Raw genomic sequence first — 16,955 nt, 5'->3', positions numbered from 1 at the left:
CGAATCTGAGTGTTGTCTTAACCCGTCGTCGAATGTTCTTGGGGTTTTTGATTTATGTTTATCGCATCGTCTTTTGGTCGCGATACGGCGGTTCCCAATTCCATGCGTGCCTAGGCTCAGTGCCTGATTAATAAGTTGTATGGCACAAGGTCGACGCTCGACCACCTCTCATGGTGAGTCCGCAGAGACCCTGCGGCGGTCTCCGCCTTAAATCTAGATATGTTCCCCCTCGAAACCTTTTGTCTCAAAAATGGGTAGCTGGGGTGCTCAGTAGATTAAATTCAAAAGTGTAGTGAATTTTCGAAATTCACAAGGATAGATAGACCGTATTTAATTCTTAAGAGGATCAGTCCGCCCCCGGATCGCCGCCGCTGGAGGGCGCAGAGCAAAACGAGGCCCGCGACGAGAGAGAGCACGCGGGAGGGCTGCAGTCCGGAGGATCCGGCGCGAGTGCGGAAAGCGGCCGCTCCGGGTGAAATTGGCCGCCCCGGGGAGGAAGTGTCCCGGAGACAGCGGTATCCGCCGGCGGCCCGCTTCCGACTACACCGGCTCCGGCCACTTCACAGGGGATTTATTTTATTTTATGTTACGTGGCGGTGTTCGGCGGGGCCCGTCATCGTCCACTGCTCTGTTACAGGGTCGCTTTATCGGTTTGGGGTCATTCAAAAAATGCAATCGATGCCATCGATAGGATATCTATTTAATTTGAAAACTATACGACAGATGTCGCCACGTGGATACTTCAATGTGATTTTATCTTCACAAAATTGTTCCTAAAATCGTGGCGAGAACAAATTGTGTGAAATTTTCAAACAGTATTGTATGGAAGATTCATGCAATTTGTTCCTGCAGATATTTATTTAATTTTTATGACATGACACTCGATAGAAATAGAAGTTATGTAATGTTAGGTAATTTAGCAACATAAACAATGGAGATAAAAAGTAATTTTTAGATTATTAAAAATTATAAGACAGTAATTAATATAAACTCGTAAAACCTAAATGCAGAGAACTAAAGTAGACGTTTGATCACGCCTGTTGATAGCTTCGCCAGTTTTCAAGGTGCATCTTGGTTGTTATTTCTTTCCTTTGGCTTCTCTGGATTTTGGCGAATCTGGGATTGTCTTGACCCGTTGTCGAATGTGGTTGGGCTTTTGGCTCTATGTTTATTATAGACGAGCGGTTCACCCCTAAAAAAAGGCATGAACCGACTAAATTTTTAAAACAAAAACCTACAGCATGAAACTTTTTTATTTTTTAGTGTATTTTTCTGATAATTTACATATTTTTTTATATTTTTCGGCGTGGTGGAACTGTTATAAACAAAAAAGTTGTAAAAAAAATTACTAGCCGAATGGCAACTTTTATTTGTAAAATGGACCAAAATAAACACATTTTGTTCTTTGACAAATATTTGAAAAAATGCTTCGTTTCCGAGATATTTACAATTTAATGTGAAAAAAGTGACGAAATCGACAAACTTTCGGAATTTTTTTTTCAAAAACTACTGAAGAGATTTTCATTCTAATTATTCATTTACTTTAAGAAATATGTTTTTGGTATGGGTCAATCATTTTATTGAAGGTCTAGTCATTTTTTTGTTTACAATTGACTGACGCCAAAAAATATTTAAAAAAAAATGTAAATTATCCGAAAAATACACAAAATAAAAAAAGTTTCATTCTGTAGTTTTTGTTTTAAAAAGTTAGTCGGTTACCTTCATTTAGAAGCATCTTTTTAAGGGTGAACCGCTCGCCTATTATATCGTCCTTTGGTCGCGATTCGATTTTTGCGAATTTCGAGCAACTTTACTAGAAAATTCAAAACATTGGTGATTTGACGGATCTAATGGAACAAATAAACCCGGACCTATTGAAAAACTAGGGTGTTTATTTAATTTTTATACAACACTCATTAGAATTAGAAGTTATAATAATTCAACAACGTGAACAATGGAAAGAAAATGCAATTTTTGGAATATTAAAAATTATAAAACAATAATTAACGTAAACTCTTAAAACATAAATGCAGAAAACTGAAGTAGACGTTCGATCACGCCTGTTGCTGGCTCCGCCAGTTTTCAAGGTGGATCTTGGTTGTTATTTCTTCCATTTAGCCTCTCTGGGTTTTGGCGAATCTGGATGTTGTCTTGACCCGTTGTCGAAAGTGGTTGGATTTTTGGATTTATATTTATCATATCGTCTTTTAGTCGCGAATCTATTTTTGTGGGTTCGTGGGTGTGGCCGGTGATTTGACGGATCTAACGGAACAAATAAACTCAAAGCTGTTGAAAAACTAGAATGATTATTTCATTTTTATACGACATTTGTTAAAAGTTATAATTCAACAACATGAACAATGGAAAGAAAATGTTGGTATGAAGATCGATTGCTTTTCAATTTCAAACGGCACAAAAAAATATTAGAGACCGCTCATTTGTGAAATCGAAGATCGAGACGAGATCATTCTTTCGAACGTTAAGTGATTAATTATGGATAAAATGAATGGAGGATAATCGACTTGTAAAAGCGGACGCAGCCGCCGGCTGGTTCGAGGTGTGGCATCTGGCGTTCGAGGCTTGCCGAGATCTTCTATTTTTACGGTTCAGGCATGGGTACTTTTACTTTTTAATTATGTCGGAATCGTTTTTATGCACTGTTTATAGCAACAAACGCAGACGAACACACAGGAATTGCTACTGCAAGAGTTTAGAGTGTTCTTCAGCAGTTGAATTCCTGACTGAGAGGTTGGCGTTCCTTGAAACATAATTTGTATACCTAGTGAACAGAAAACGTAGAATCTAAAGGCAATTAGGGCCTTAAAGTAAAAAAAAATTGGTACAGATTTCAAAGCTAGCAGGTCTTAATTTTATTCACGTGAGTGTAAAATTTCATATCAGTGTTTTTTTTACACATCTTTTTTTATTGTAATCAAGTAAGGAACACATACTTTATTAGAAAATATTAGTTGTTAAGAGGTATTAGATAAAACTCTAAAAGGTTTCGTATAACATAAAACAAAGCACTTCTACTGATTGCAACTGATGCCTCCGTTGCAATATCCTTTTATGCACCAACACATAATAGCCGGTGTATTGGAGGACTGAAATCCCATGAAATCTAGCCGGGCGAACGCCGCAATTGTCAGTCGCTTCACACCGGTGCCGCTAGAGGCGCCACTTAGCGCAAGTGACTAATGAATAGAGGCTGATTGGGCCTCGTCGCGTCTCTCTCTGACATCCCCGGTTTGCCTCCAGCTGTCTCTTTCGCCTTTCCGCTGCTCTTTTTCGGTTTGGAGTACCTCTTTCGTGAGACTGTCGGCGTCAAATCATTGGGAGGATTATTTGGTCTGTGGTTGGATCCTGTTTGATTTGTCGTAAAAATAATTTATTATTAAATGCAACCATATTGAGCAGAAAAAGAATAGAGTACATTTACTTGAACATAAAAGTTGTTTCACAGCAAAATATCGACAATTTCAGTTAAAATATTTGCTAATGGCACTATCGATTTTGCCATTTTTCTTCTTTATGCGCAGTATAAATTGCAATGTTTACATATATCAGTACATTTAACAGCCAAGTTCTGGAATTGTCTGTTTTTTCTTCAATACATCGACAAATATATAAATTCTAAGATCCAAAACATAAAATATCATTAGGAACTAAATTAAAACCGAATATTTCAGTTCAATAGTCATAAACTAGTTAAAAAGTAAATGAAAGTATTTTAAATTAGTTTTTTTAAATACAGAAATTGTATGCTCTCTGTGGCAATACACGAAAGTGAGCGGGGTTTTTCAGCTTTAAAAAGAATAAAGATGAGAGAAAATGAAAAAAAATTAATATGCCACTTTTCTTCTCAATTTAATGGGAAGAAACATAATTTAAATAGTTGGTAAAACAGAGAAACGAGTTGAGATCGCAAACAACCATTAGCAATGAGAGAAAAATTGATATTATGCCTCTTGCCTTCTCAATTTAATGAGAAGAAACGCCATTTCAATTGTTGACAAAGCAAATAAACATGTTGAGATCGCAAGCCACCATTGGCAAGGAAAGGAAAATTGATAGGCCTCTTGTTTTCTCAATTTAATGAAAAGAAACGTCATTTAAATTGTAATTATTAATAAAGCCAATAAACGTCTTGAGATCGCAAGCCACTATTGGTAATGAGAGGAAAATTGATAGACTTTTGTCTTCTCAATTTAATGAGAAGAAACATCATTTAAATAGTTGGTAAAGCAGATAAACGAGTTGAGATCGCAAGCCACCACTGGTAATGAGAGGAAAATTGATAGACTTTTGTCTTCTCAATTTAATGAGAAGAAACATAATTTAAATAGTTGGTAAAGCAGATAAACGAGTCGAGATCACAAACCACCACTAGCAATGAGTGAAAAATTGATACTGTGTCAATCTCAATTTAATGAGAAGAAACGCCATTTTAATGGTTGACAAAGCAAATAAACGTCTTGAGATCGCAAGTCACCACTGGTAATGAGAGAAAAATTCATATGCCACTTGTCTACTCAATTCAATGAGAAGAAACACCATTTAAATTGACAACAAAGCAAATAAGCGACTTGAAATCGCAAGCCTCCACTGGTAATGAGAGAAAAATTGATATTCCACTTGTCTTCTCAATTTAATGAGAAGAAACGCCATTTAAATTGCTAACAAAGCAAATAAACGACTTGAAGTCGCAAGCCACCACTGGTAATGAGAGAAAAATGATATGCCACTTATCTTCTCAATTTAATGAGAAGAAATACCATTTATTGTTAATAAAGCAAATAAACCACTTGAGATCGGCAGCCACCGCTGGTACTGAGAAAAAAATTTAATGTCACTTGTCTTCTCAATTTAATGAGAAGAAATACCATTTACATAGTTGTAACATTTGGTAATGAGAGATAAATGATATGCCTCTTGTCTTCTCTAATTAATGAGAAGAAACACCGTTTATATAATGCTGTTTAATTTGGTACACCCTGTAGCACAGGAAATAAGTGAACTGCGGCTGTTCTGTGTGCAAAAAACTAAAAGATAGTATTCTCTGTTTACAGATGTGATAGGAAATATTGCATTATTTCTTATAATCCTCAGGGTAGCAACAAAATGACAATACGCTTCCCAGTTCGAGCTTTCGAGCAGCTTCATGGATCCCGTCCTTGTGTATCGCTCGACGCTGAAAATTGGCGCTTTAAACTGCGAACAGGGCGAGATGTGCTTCGGTAATAATAGCAATTTTCCTCAGCGATTCTCCCTCTTGGGTCCCCATAAAAATAGCCACTGACTGTGAAAGGCGAAGTACTTCTAGCGCGCGAATTATTATGCATCGCATCAGCGGAAGCCGTTGTAGCTGTCTGTCCGCAACGCGAGGTTGCCTTTTGTTTCGGCCTTCCATTGTTCATTTTTAATTGCACGTGTCGATGTTGGCAGCTGCTGCTTATGATAGTTGACAAATTTGCGTGTTTTTTTCGTCAACCCCCCCGCCACCAAACCGCCTCCTACCCGCCGCCCCCCTGGCAGGTGACCGCTAACCGAATCCGAAGAAAAACACAAAATGGATTTCCACCCGTAATGGCAATATTAATGGCAATCTACCTCAAGACCGAGTTATTTCCTGCCGGCGGCGCTGCAGCTTTGCCAGGAACGCCGAGTCTTCGAGAGATAGTACATTAGATAATCCGGCGGCGCGGGGGCCGCGGGCGGGGGGCGCTCTATCCGGGTTTAATTTAAAATTAATATAGCACAGGCGGCGAACGCCGGAAATGAGCTTTAGAAAGCGCGGGGGCGGGGGGGGCGGCGCGCGGAGGCGGTGCCGGCGCACCAGTTCCCGGCAGACAAGCTGATTAGGGATCCTCGGGGATAACCACTTAGCTGCCCGGGGGGAGGGGTAGGGGAGCGGATTCCTCGGTGTTATCGTATTGTTAATACCGGGTGTTCAAATTTCGCCCCTGTTTCCAATCCCAAACGTCGATCTGTGTGACATAGCCGAAACTACTCCGACCACCAAGGTATTGCAGAGCCGGAGTACGCTCTAGGTCGACGAGAAGCCGCGCCAGACAACGTCATGCGTCGGAGAAGAGGCACCAAAAATCATTTCCAGCCGATCGAGACAGACTGAGAGGTTTCAGGGTAGCGCCAGATTCCCGAGGAAGCAATCGAACGTCGACTTTGATCACTTCCAGTTATATAACTAAGTCGTCCAGACATTAATTTCAGCCAAAAGAAAGTGAAGTATAGCATTAGGACAGANCGGGGGGGGCGGCGCGCGGAGGCGGTGCCGGCGCACCAGTTCCCGGCAGACAAGCTGATTAGGGATCCTCGGGGATAACCACTTAGCTGCCCGGGGGGAGGGGTAGGGGAGCGGATTCCTCGGTGTTATCGTATTGTTAATACCGGGTGTTCAAATTTCGCCCCTGTTTCCAATCCCAAACGTCGATCTGTGTGACATAGCCGAAACTACTCCGACCACCAAGGTATTGCAGAGCCGGAGTACGCTCTAGGTCGACGAGAAGCCGCGCCAGACAACGTCATGCGTCGGAGAAGAGGCACCAAAAATCATTTCCAGCCGATCGAGACAGACTGAGAGGTTTCAGGGTAGCGCCAGATTCCCGAGGAAGCAATCGAACGTCGACTTTGATCACTTCCAGTTATATAACTAAGTCGTCCAGACATTAATTTCAGCCAAAAGAAAGTGAAGTATAGCATTAGGACAGAATTATAAGATGGGTTCTTAGAAACAAAGTTAAATATAAAATTACACAGAATTCTGACCGATATTGAAAAAAAAATTCTATAATCCAAATTTTTTGAGAATAAATCTGTCCAGATTCCTAATCAGTATTAAAATTATGAAAAATATTTGACAATTTTTCCAAAGTCCTATTCAAAATCCATATTTGATTTGTTCAAGGCCCAAGCACCATTCTAAGACAAAAACAAGCTTCAAGTAAATTAGGACCTTAGAAAAATTCGAGGTCCAATTTCCAAAAAAAAAAATGGAAAACGTACCATAAATACAGGGTGTATCCTAGACCAAACAGATTAAGTGATATTTAAATAAATGCGATTTTTTTTTAATTCAACACCCCGTATTCCATTTCAGGACATATATACAGAGTGACATGGAAAAAGTGCAATGCATAGCACCACATGATAGAGGACCTCAAAACATATAAAAAGTTCCTATAAACTTATGTCTAAATTACTTTTGTTTTCGAGATACAGGGTGTTAAAAAAATTTGGAAAATATTGACACTATATCTCGAAAACAAAAAAAAATTAAACATGAACTTATATGAACTTTTTATATGTTTTGAGGTCCTCTATCATGTGGTGATATGCATTGCTCTTTTTTCCATGTCACCTTGTGTATACAGGAACTTTTTTCTAACTAAAACTTTCTTCAAGGTGTTAACGTTTCGGTTCAGGAAGTAGAAAAAATTGCGTACAAAAAAAAAATTGCAAAATTTACCCCATGATCTCGCATTTTCGTAGGCCCCTGTAGCAAATTTTTATTTGTATATTATACCGATTATTAAGCATATAAATAGTAATACAACCCCAAAATTTCGGGGTTTAATATTAAACCGTTTTGAAGTTATGAAATAAAAACTGTTTCCTGAGTTACCCCCTCAAGGGTCTGTATCTCCCTTAGGGGCCGCCACTGACAAAAACTGACATACTCTCCAATTTTGAGTACTTATTTCGTTAACACCCTATATAACATGTTTGTGAATTAGAAACATATTTTTTAAAAATTAATATCAAAGTGTTGCGTAGGTATTATATCTTTCTTGAATTGAAATTGTATTTCCAATTCTACCTCCTTGATTATCTCATATTTGTATTGGGTTTTCCATATATTGGATATACCTTCAGTAAACTAATTATTCGCCAAGCACAAAAAATTGCACACGGTAGTATATAAAGAATAGACTTTCCTGCAGTTTTTGTTTCATGTAAGGACTATGAAAATTTATTGACCGCTTTGCAGGCAAACGCTTTCTGTCGGATGTGCCAGGAACCACCCCTTTTGCGGCCTTTCAACTAGCTAACTGCTATCAACGCCCTCTGTGAGAACGTCATCACATTAAGGGCGAAAGTTAGCAGGGCGCTTTGCCTTGTTATTCCTGCTGCGCCGGTGTTTCAGCGGGAGAGAAGGAAGCTATCTCGCGATACCCGGAAGAGCCCCGCAATGCCAGGATTCTGTTTAGTCCTTGCAGGATCCCGGAGGAGGGTGGAATTGACGCAAACCGGAGTTCGCAGTCCAGCAGGCCGCGGTTCAGCGGCAGTAATTTTCCATAAACCTCATAGGGTGTCCTAAATTCACGTAAGGAGTAAATTTTAATAAAAAATTGTAAATTTTTAATTGATTCATAAAGTATACAGTACAGGGTGTTATAGGGAATAGCATATCGGATAGCCTCCATCATTTTCTTCGTTTTGACATATACTTTTTGGTGAAATAAAAAAATCTGTAATTACAGTTCAAAAACATGCTCAAACGCAAAAAAAAATAAAAAATTACTTGCAACAATGCATTTTTCAGTAATTGTTGATAATTTGTTTAAATTAAAAAACATTCAAAAACTGATTACTCCATTCAGTTCTACGAAAAAAAAAATTGTTTGACCCAAAATTTTATTTTTGTACAGTATTGTTATAAACATCTAAGTCGAATTACAAATGCACAAATGATAAATTATCTCTGGATGATTTGAGATTTCAGCAATACAAAGTATTGACTGCAAAGTCTACTGTCGACACGAAATCCGTAAACACGAAATTTTGCAAAATCGTTTTATTTTTTTCTGCCCTTATTTGAAAACGAATTTTAAAATAAATTGCATATTTACATTGCCACTTTTTTCGCTCTATCCAATGGCATCAACATTTTTGCAATCCGACGTTTCGTCTTCGAGGGGCCATCATGAGATTAATTTTTTTAAATATGTAGCTGCTATTTTTATGACAAAATCTAGTCATTTTTAATTCTGAATTAAATGATATTACTATTGTAATAATAATAATAAAAAGGTTTTTAGCTATCATTTATAATTTTTCCTGAACGCTTTCAAAATATCTATCGGAGGAAGTCATAACACTATAAAAGTCAATACAGCACAAAATATCCAACAATTTTTTTTAATCAATAATTTAAAAAACTAACCCGATGATGGTCCCTCGAAGACGAAACGTCGGATTGCAAAAATGTTGACGTCATTTTGTAGAGCGAAAAAAGCGGCATTGTAAATATGCAATTTATTTCAAAATTCGTTTTCAAATAAAGCCAGAAAAAAATTAAACAAATTTGCAAAATTTCGGTTTTTTTCTAGATATCTCCGGAACTACCCGGAATTTTAAAACTTTCTAAACGGCATATTGTTAGGTATAAAAAAACAACTTGTTTCTAATCTGAGCCACGCCGTATCCCTTACCGTTTCCTAATCCTAATGCTATCCCGTCCTTATCTTAGACACACAGTATATTCATGAATTCATCAAAATTAAAAAAAAATAGGTACACTAATCGATTCTACGGAAAAAAAATTATTATCTATTTTATTTATTCACTATTCGACTTATGTTTATAGCAATACTGTACAAAAATAAAGTTTTGGGTCAAACAATGAGACAGTTCTTTTTGTATTTTTTCCGTACAATTGAATGGTGTAATCAGTTTTTGATTTTTTTTTAAATTTAANAACCTTCCGGAAGAAGCTAAAAAACTTTCTAATGGGAAGGGCATTCTACCACCACAAGGAGTTTTTGGAATGTGACATAAATGTTCATGCGTTTCCAGGTTACTTGTAATAATGATAATGTATGTGTGTGTGTGTATGTATGTATATGCGTATGTTTCTATATATATGTATGTGTATGTATATATGTGTGTGTATATATGTCATGCGTTTGTGAATCTATAGAAATTCTAGTTGATTCTGTGTACTCTGTCATATATTTGTAATCTGTAGATACCTTGGTTTGTTATTTATACCCAATTATAATTGACCTGTGTAAGTACTTTTGTACATTGACACCAATAAATTATTATTATAAATGATAACCGGCAGAACTCTGTACGATGATTTTTCCAAGTAGAATTTTTCTTTGAAGAAAAAGTGTTTCCGACCAGAAAAAATGAAAATCTCGGAAACTTCTTGATTTTTTTATCTAAAAAAATGTGTGGTTATATAAGACACAGAAAGGTATACTTTCACCAAGTTTCGTCAAAATGAGAAATAGAAAACGAAAAATCAGAAAAAACCTGTTTTTTGCATTTTTCCCGGAAATTTTGAAGTTATATTAAAAAGTGACCTCTACAAAAGTTATAGATTTTTGCATGATCTACAACTTTTGTATTGGATACTTTTTTGTGTGACGTCAACTTTCGCCAGAAGTCTCAGTGGTACAATTTTTCACAACTTTTCAACCCCCCAAATCAACCCTCCGCCGCCCCTGCTCACGCATTTATTTTTTTTTTTCGTTTATTATAAGCCTCTTTACATTCTCCACTTATAAAAGTCCAGGTAACAATTTTCTTTTTTTTACCCTCTAAATGAGTTATTTCAATCGGTCTATATAGCACTTTATTTATTTATTTAATTGTGTATATACTTAATTTATCTACTTATGTATTTACTTAATATTTCTTGTTTTCTGCATTTTTTATTTAGTCTTTAAACAACTGTTCATTGTTGTAAAATATGGCAGCAGAGTATTTTATAAAAGGTCTATTAGATAACCTTAACTCACACTTAGAATAACAAATTTGTTGATTTTTAGGAATTTAAGGAACTAAAATTAGTAATTAATCAAGATTTGCTAAATTTCTTTTTTAAATATTAAACGTTTTTTATTGTTAATATTTTTTTAATGTTAAAGTTATCCACATAAGGAGAAATATTATAAATATTTATTCTAAACGACTATACGTACTTTGTAGAGCAAATGACTAGGCGGATCATAAAAAAACAATCATCCCGCGACTCCACATTAAATCAACGCGGAGTTTCGTCAGAGAGTGGAGCCGTTATCAGATCATCCAACCCCCTAGTAGTACGAAACTTACGAACTACGAAACGGGCGGATCGCAGTCTATTAATCAAGTGGGCCTGGGGTGGGTCGCACCGCCGCCGCCGCCGCCGCCGCCGCCGAATATCTACATTTCGCTGCCATAAATACGGGGCGATGGCGATCGCGATACGCCCGAATGTAAATCGTGTTTTATTACGGACTGACAACGGACACCGGCGCTGATGTATTCAATTATACAGTGCATGACTGATACGGAAACTGGAAAGGAACTACATTAGCATGTTTTCCATTTTGATGTATGGCGAGGTGCCCGTCGAGGGGCTTAAGCCGCCTACGAGACGGGAGCGGACCCACACTAAAACGTTTTCTATATCTAAAATTATTCGATGCCTCGTAGATATACATTGCACCAGGGAAGTCATTACACTGAGGGAAATCGACCAATACTGCTAAAATAATCTTTCTATTACTTACTATTAATGTCCTAAATTACAAACAGCAGTACAATATGAATCTATATCTTATATTCAGCCTAGTATATTTTTAGAACCTACCTATCCTAATGAGGTATATAATGTTGTAATGAATTTAAAGAACACAAACTCTGTAGGTGATGATGAAATTCCCGTTAAACTGTTGAAATTTGTAAGTACCGAGATTTCATATCCTTTGTCCCATATTATAAATCTATGTCTAAAGAATGGTATCTTTCCAGATAAACTAAAAACTTCTTATATAAAACCAATTTTTAAAAAAGGTTGTAAAAATGATATCTCGAATTATAGACCTATTGCTTTACTTCCTAACATTAGTAAGATCTTTGAAAAAATTATATATAACAGATTAATAAAATTTCTTGAAGCATATTACTTGTTGTCGGATACTCAAAATGGGTTTAGGAAAAACAAAACAACTGTTAGAGCAGTTTATCAGGCATTATCTAAAATTTTAGATGCGATGAATCGTAAGCACGAAACAGTGGCTGTCTCCCTGGATTTGTCTAAAGCGTTCGATTGTGTCGATCATGATATTTTATTAACAAAATTATTGGAATGTGGCATAAGAGGCGTGGCAAAGAATCTGATAGCATCATATCTTCACGATCGAATGCAATGCGTTGCAGAAGTTGATAAGTTGGGAAAATTTATAAAATCAAATAAAATGTTAATACAGAAAGGTGTACCTCAGGGATCAATATTGGGACCATTGCTGTATATTATATATACTAATGATTTACCATTAAGAACAAATGAATATGTGGTTCAGTATGCTGACGACAGTACAATAGTTTTTGATTCATCTGATCATAATATAATTCAAGGAACTATAAATAATACTGTTGAAACTTTGAAAAAATATTTTGCTTCATTGAATTTACAGCTAAACAAGGATAAAACCCAAATGATAACATTTTCAAGGGGAAATGGTCACGAACTACCACTTGCAAATACGGTTAATGAGCCAAAATCTGTAAATCATTTGTTGTTTCTGGGAATCACAATTGATTCGCGTCTGGATTGGAGGTACCATGTTGATTCCTTAGAGCGGAAAATGGCCCAATATTGTTATGCGTTAAAGATATTGTCTCAAAATATTAATGTTGAAGCAGCTTTTTCGGCATATTTTGCTTATATACAATCCAGAATTAAATATGGAATTATTTTTTGGGGCATGTCCTCTGATGCGAAACGAATATTTGTTTTGCAGAAGAGATGTCTTAGGAATATTTTAAATATGACTCAAAGAGAATCCTGCAAGAATGTTTTCATTTCTAAGAACGTGCTCACATTAATAGGTTTGTATATTTATGAGGCAATCATCTTTGTAACTGAAAACAGATCCTTCTTCGACAGCTACCAAAAAGAACACGCGTACTATACAAGGAATAAAGATGTGTTAACGCCGAATGTACCTCAATTTACTTACATCCAAAAAAATATACCCCACTCTATAATAAAAGTTTTTAATAAGTTACCTAACAGTACTAGTGCTTTACCTATTAAGATTCTGAAGAAGAAATTGAAATCATTTTTGGCAGCGAAGGCTTATTATGCTGTGGATGAATATTTCAATGATAATCTATCCTATTGTTTTTAAAATGTTTTTTTTTTGACGATGTTATTTTAATGTTTGTTATATTATTGTATTATTGTATTTTTTCCTATGTGATTTTGTACTTTTATTTTAATGTTAGCATTAGTTTGTCGTATTTACACTGTTTTTTTTTAACTTGACTTGTTCAACGCTCATTTTTGAGCATGATGTATATTGCATCTGAACTAAATAAATCTATCTATCTATCTCTAACTCTATTAAAGCAATCAGTTGTTTTGAATACAATTACTTTACATTTTTTATGTTAGTTACATTAAGATAAACCAGTTATTCAATAAAAGTGATTCGATTTGCAAAGGTTGTAGCTACGCCCATGACTATCAGTATTTTAGGTGGCAATGATTTCTGCCTTCAATGAAAATTGGAGATATTGAAGATATGGGAAATAGATTGCTGATCACTCTGCCAACTACAAAAACAAAGGGAAAAAGAACCTTTATCAAATTGAAGAATGCTCACGAATATACCGGACATTGTTTCCGTAGAACTTCAGCTACACAATTAATAAATTGAGGAGTCCATATAGTCCAGACGGTATCTATTTCAAAATGTCCATATTTGGGTGAATCATATACCCACGGAGATTTTTGGCTTTTTAGCTTTCAAATATCACTAGAAATGTAAATTTTTCTATGCGCCTAAGAAAAACGTGCGCTTAACTTTTGGCGGCAGAATATGTTAAAAAAATTTGGAAAATGTCATATTTTCTTCCTATTTAATTATGTATCTTTTCAAGAGTTAATTTTACGCAATAATGGAAGAGGAAAAAAATGTTTGTAATTAAATTTTACAAAATATGACTAGTTACAAATCGAATGAATCATGACTACTATTGTAAAAATCGAAAAAAATCGCCAAAAATGGGGTTAAAAAACATTACTTTTTAGCGATTTTTTTTGGGATCTTTAAATTGGCTGTAGGACCTTTATACTTGGCTCAAGAAACCAAACAAACAAACGCCAAATTTCATCAAAATCGGTTTTATAGATTTTGCATAATAATTTTGCAATCTAAATTTTGAAAAAAAGATTGCAAATTTTCAAAATTTTGCACGGCAAAAACCAGGGCCCTTAGATACTTGAAAATTTAATCACATATAGAAGGACTCTCAAGCTTTCAAGCGCTTTTTCAAAAATTCGGATCCGTCAATTAGGAGAGCTCTGGCGCTTGTTTAAACATTGGTCGAATATTTGTACTTATAAACAATTAGAATAACTTTGTGAATATTCAACCAAATCAAATTTTTTAAAGCAGGTTGAAAAGTTATTGGAAAGACGCTTCTTTAAAAAAAAAACTGATCCATTGGTCAATTAATTACGTAGTTATAGCCGATCAAAGTTAACCGTCATTTACATTGACGGATTCGAATTTTTCAAAAAGCTTTTGAAAGCTTGAGAGCCCTTCTATATGTGATTAAATTTTCAAGTATCTAAGGGTCTTGGTTTTTGTTGTGCAAAATTTTGAAAATTTGCAAATTTATTTTCAAAATCTGGATTGCAAAATTATTATGCAAAATCTATAAAACCGATTTTGATGAAATTTGGTGTGATGATTCTACATAACATGAAGTTTTCTTGAGCCAAGTAAGAAGGTCCTATACCCAATTTAAAGATCCTAAAAAAATTCTCTAGAAAGTAATGTTTTTTAACCCCATTTTTGGCGATTTTTTCGATTTTTACAATGATAATCATGATTCATTCGATTTGAGCTAGTGATATTTTGTAAAAAATTTAATTACAAACATTTTTTTCCTCTTCCATTTTCGCCTAAACTCAACTCTTCAGAAGATACATAATAAAATAGGAAGAAAAATATGACATTTTCCGAATTTTTTTAACATATTGTGCCGCCAAAAGTTGAGCCCACGTTTTTTTATACGCATATTATTTCTAGTGATACTTGAAAGCCAAAAAGCCAATAATCTCGGTGGATATACGATTCACCCTAATAAAACAGATACCGCCTAATCTAATAACAAAAAATTGTAAACAGTAGCTTAGTAGGATCATATTCGATGCAAAGTAATAAATCATTGCCTGTCAAGGGAACCAATGAAGTACGCTTTTAAGGGTTTTACAAATTGAATAATTTCTTTATACATTATGAAGGGACGAGGGGATCAGTTCAGGTCTGGCACCCTTGTTCCTTCAAAAATTCCTTTATTCTCATAAACTATTTATTTTAAATGTAATTTATTATAAATCCAATTTGTTTCCTAAATTCCACATATGTTCTACATTTTACCTCTGCACGCGCCACTGTTGTTTACTTGTTTTTTGGAAGCGCTCTCTAATTGACGGCAAAGCTCGCCAGGTTAGTATTTGACGTATAACCGACCAGTTCGTACACTCGATGCAGCACACAGTGCGTATGCGACTGTATTTCAGATTTTACATTGAATTTAATTTTAAATTTGAAATGATTTATCTTACGCCTCCTAAAAATGATGACACGATTTTCCTTTGATAAAAGACCGACAACTTTTTGCTCTACTTTGCATCGAATACGATCCTACTATAGATATCTTTTAGCGCGTAGTAATCATAATTGACAAGCAGACGTGCGTCTACATGCCAACAGGAAGGATGCCTTGTCCGTCATTCATAAATTAACATATTACATTATGTCAGTGACATACGCTAGTCACAAAAATTATAGAACCCTAAATATTTAGGTGATTTTCAAGTCTGTGTAATTAATCAAGGTTTTATATAATTTTTTAGTCATTTTTTTAAATACGGATAAAGAATAATTCCTTTATGCCAAATTTTATTTAATAATATTCCCGGGCAACCTTTCCACTTTCCCTTTTCTCCCTCCCCTCCTTGTCTGCGACATAAACAAATGAATACCGACACTGACATCCTGCAGGATTACAATCGTCTTCTCGATTAAACCGATCACGATAATCACCCCTCGTCGTACAAGTCTTCTTGCTACAATTCGCTCAGTCAACAGCCCCCGCGCCCCGCGTAGCACTTCCTCTCGTTAACTACTGTCCGCACCATTAGAGTAATCCATGGATCACAATTAAAACGCATCGCAAATAAAAATAAATACACGCTCCTAGAGTCGGAGGAGAGGGTCGGCATATGTTTCCAGCCATTTAACGAATTAGGGCATGATCCGAACATCATTATAAAGAGCGTGCTAGCTGGGGTGGTCCGTCCCGACCTTCCCACGAGCAACTCGATGCGTGCCAACAACCGCTAACCAAACAAAAACCTCCCCCGGCCCTGCAATTAACGGCGATTGTGAGCAAAGTGAGCAATGTCACTATTTATTCGGCCGGTGTGACTGTAAAAAACGCGTGAAACGCGTGGTTTCTTAATTGGATGGGAACGCCAACGGAGGGGTGGGTTTATGGGTTCATCAACGTGTGTAAGTGCGAGGTGATGAGTGTCAAAAGTGTAAACGTTGACTTTTTGCGTGAAAATTGTATGTAGGGTGTATAAAATAGTTTAAATTGAAAATTGTTGCGGTAAATCTTTCAAACATTAATAGACCGGGGCGGATCTGTCGAAATATCGCACTTCTTGGAGGAAAAAAACGCAAAATAATCAGGTTTTTTGGATAATTTAAAAAAATATATTTTAATTGCTCTGAGGGCATTTTATTTTGATAAAAAATACTTTAGAGTATAATAAAACAACACACCAAATTTCATTAAAATCGGTTCGATACAGTTTTCGCAAAATTGTTTGAAGAAAATTTTGGAAAGAAATTTTCGAATTTTTAAAATGTTGTACAGCCTCAAATAAAGCATCTAGATACTTGGAAATTTTTTCT

Source organism: Anoplophora glabripennis, unplaced genomic scaffold (assembly GCF_000390285.2).
Source record: "Anoplophora glabripennis isolate ALB-LARVAE unplaced genomic scaffold, Agla_2.0 scaffold290, whole genome shotgun sequence".
In the NCBI taxonomy this organism is placed as follows: Eukaryota; Metazoa; Arthropoda; class Insecta; order Coleoptera; family Cerambycidae; genus Anoplophora; species Anoplophora glabripennis.
The sequence above is the reverse complement of the archived record's forward strand: the minus strand, read 5'-3'. Positions refer to the sequence as shown.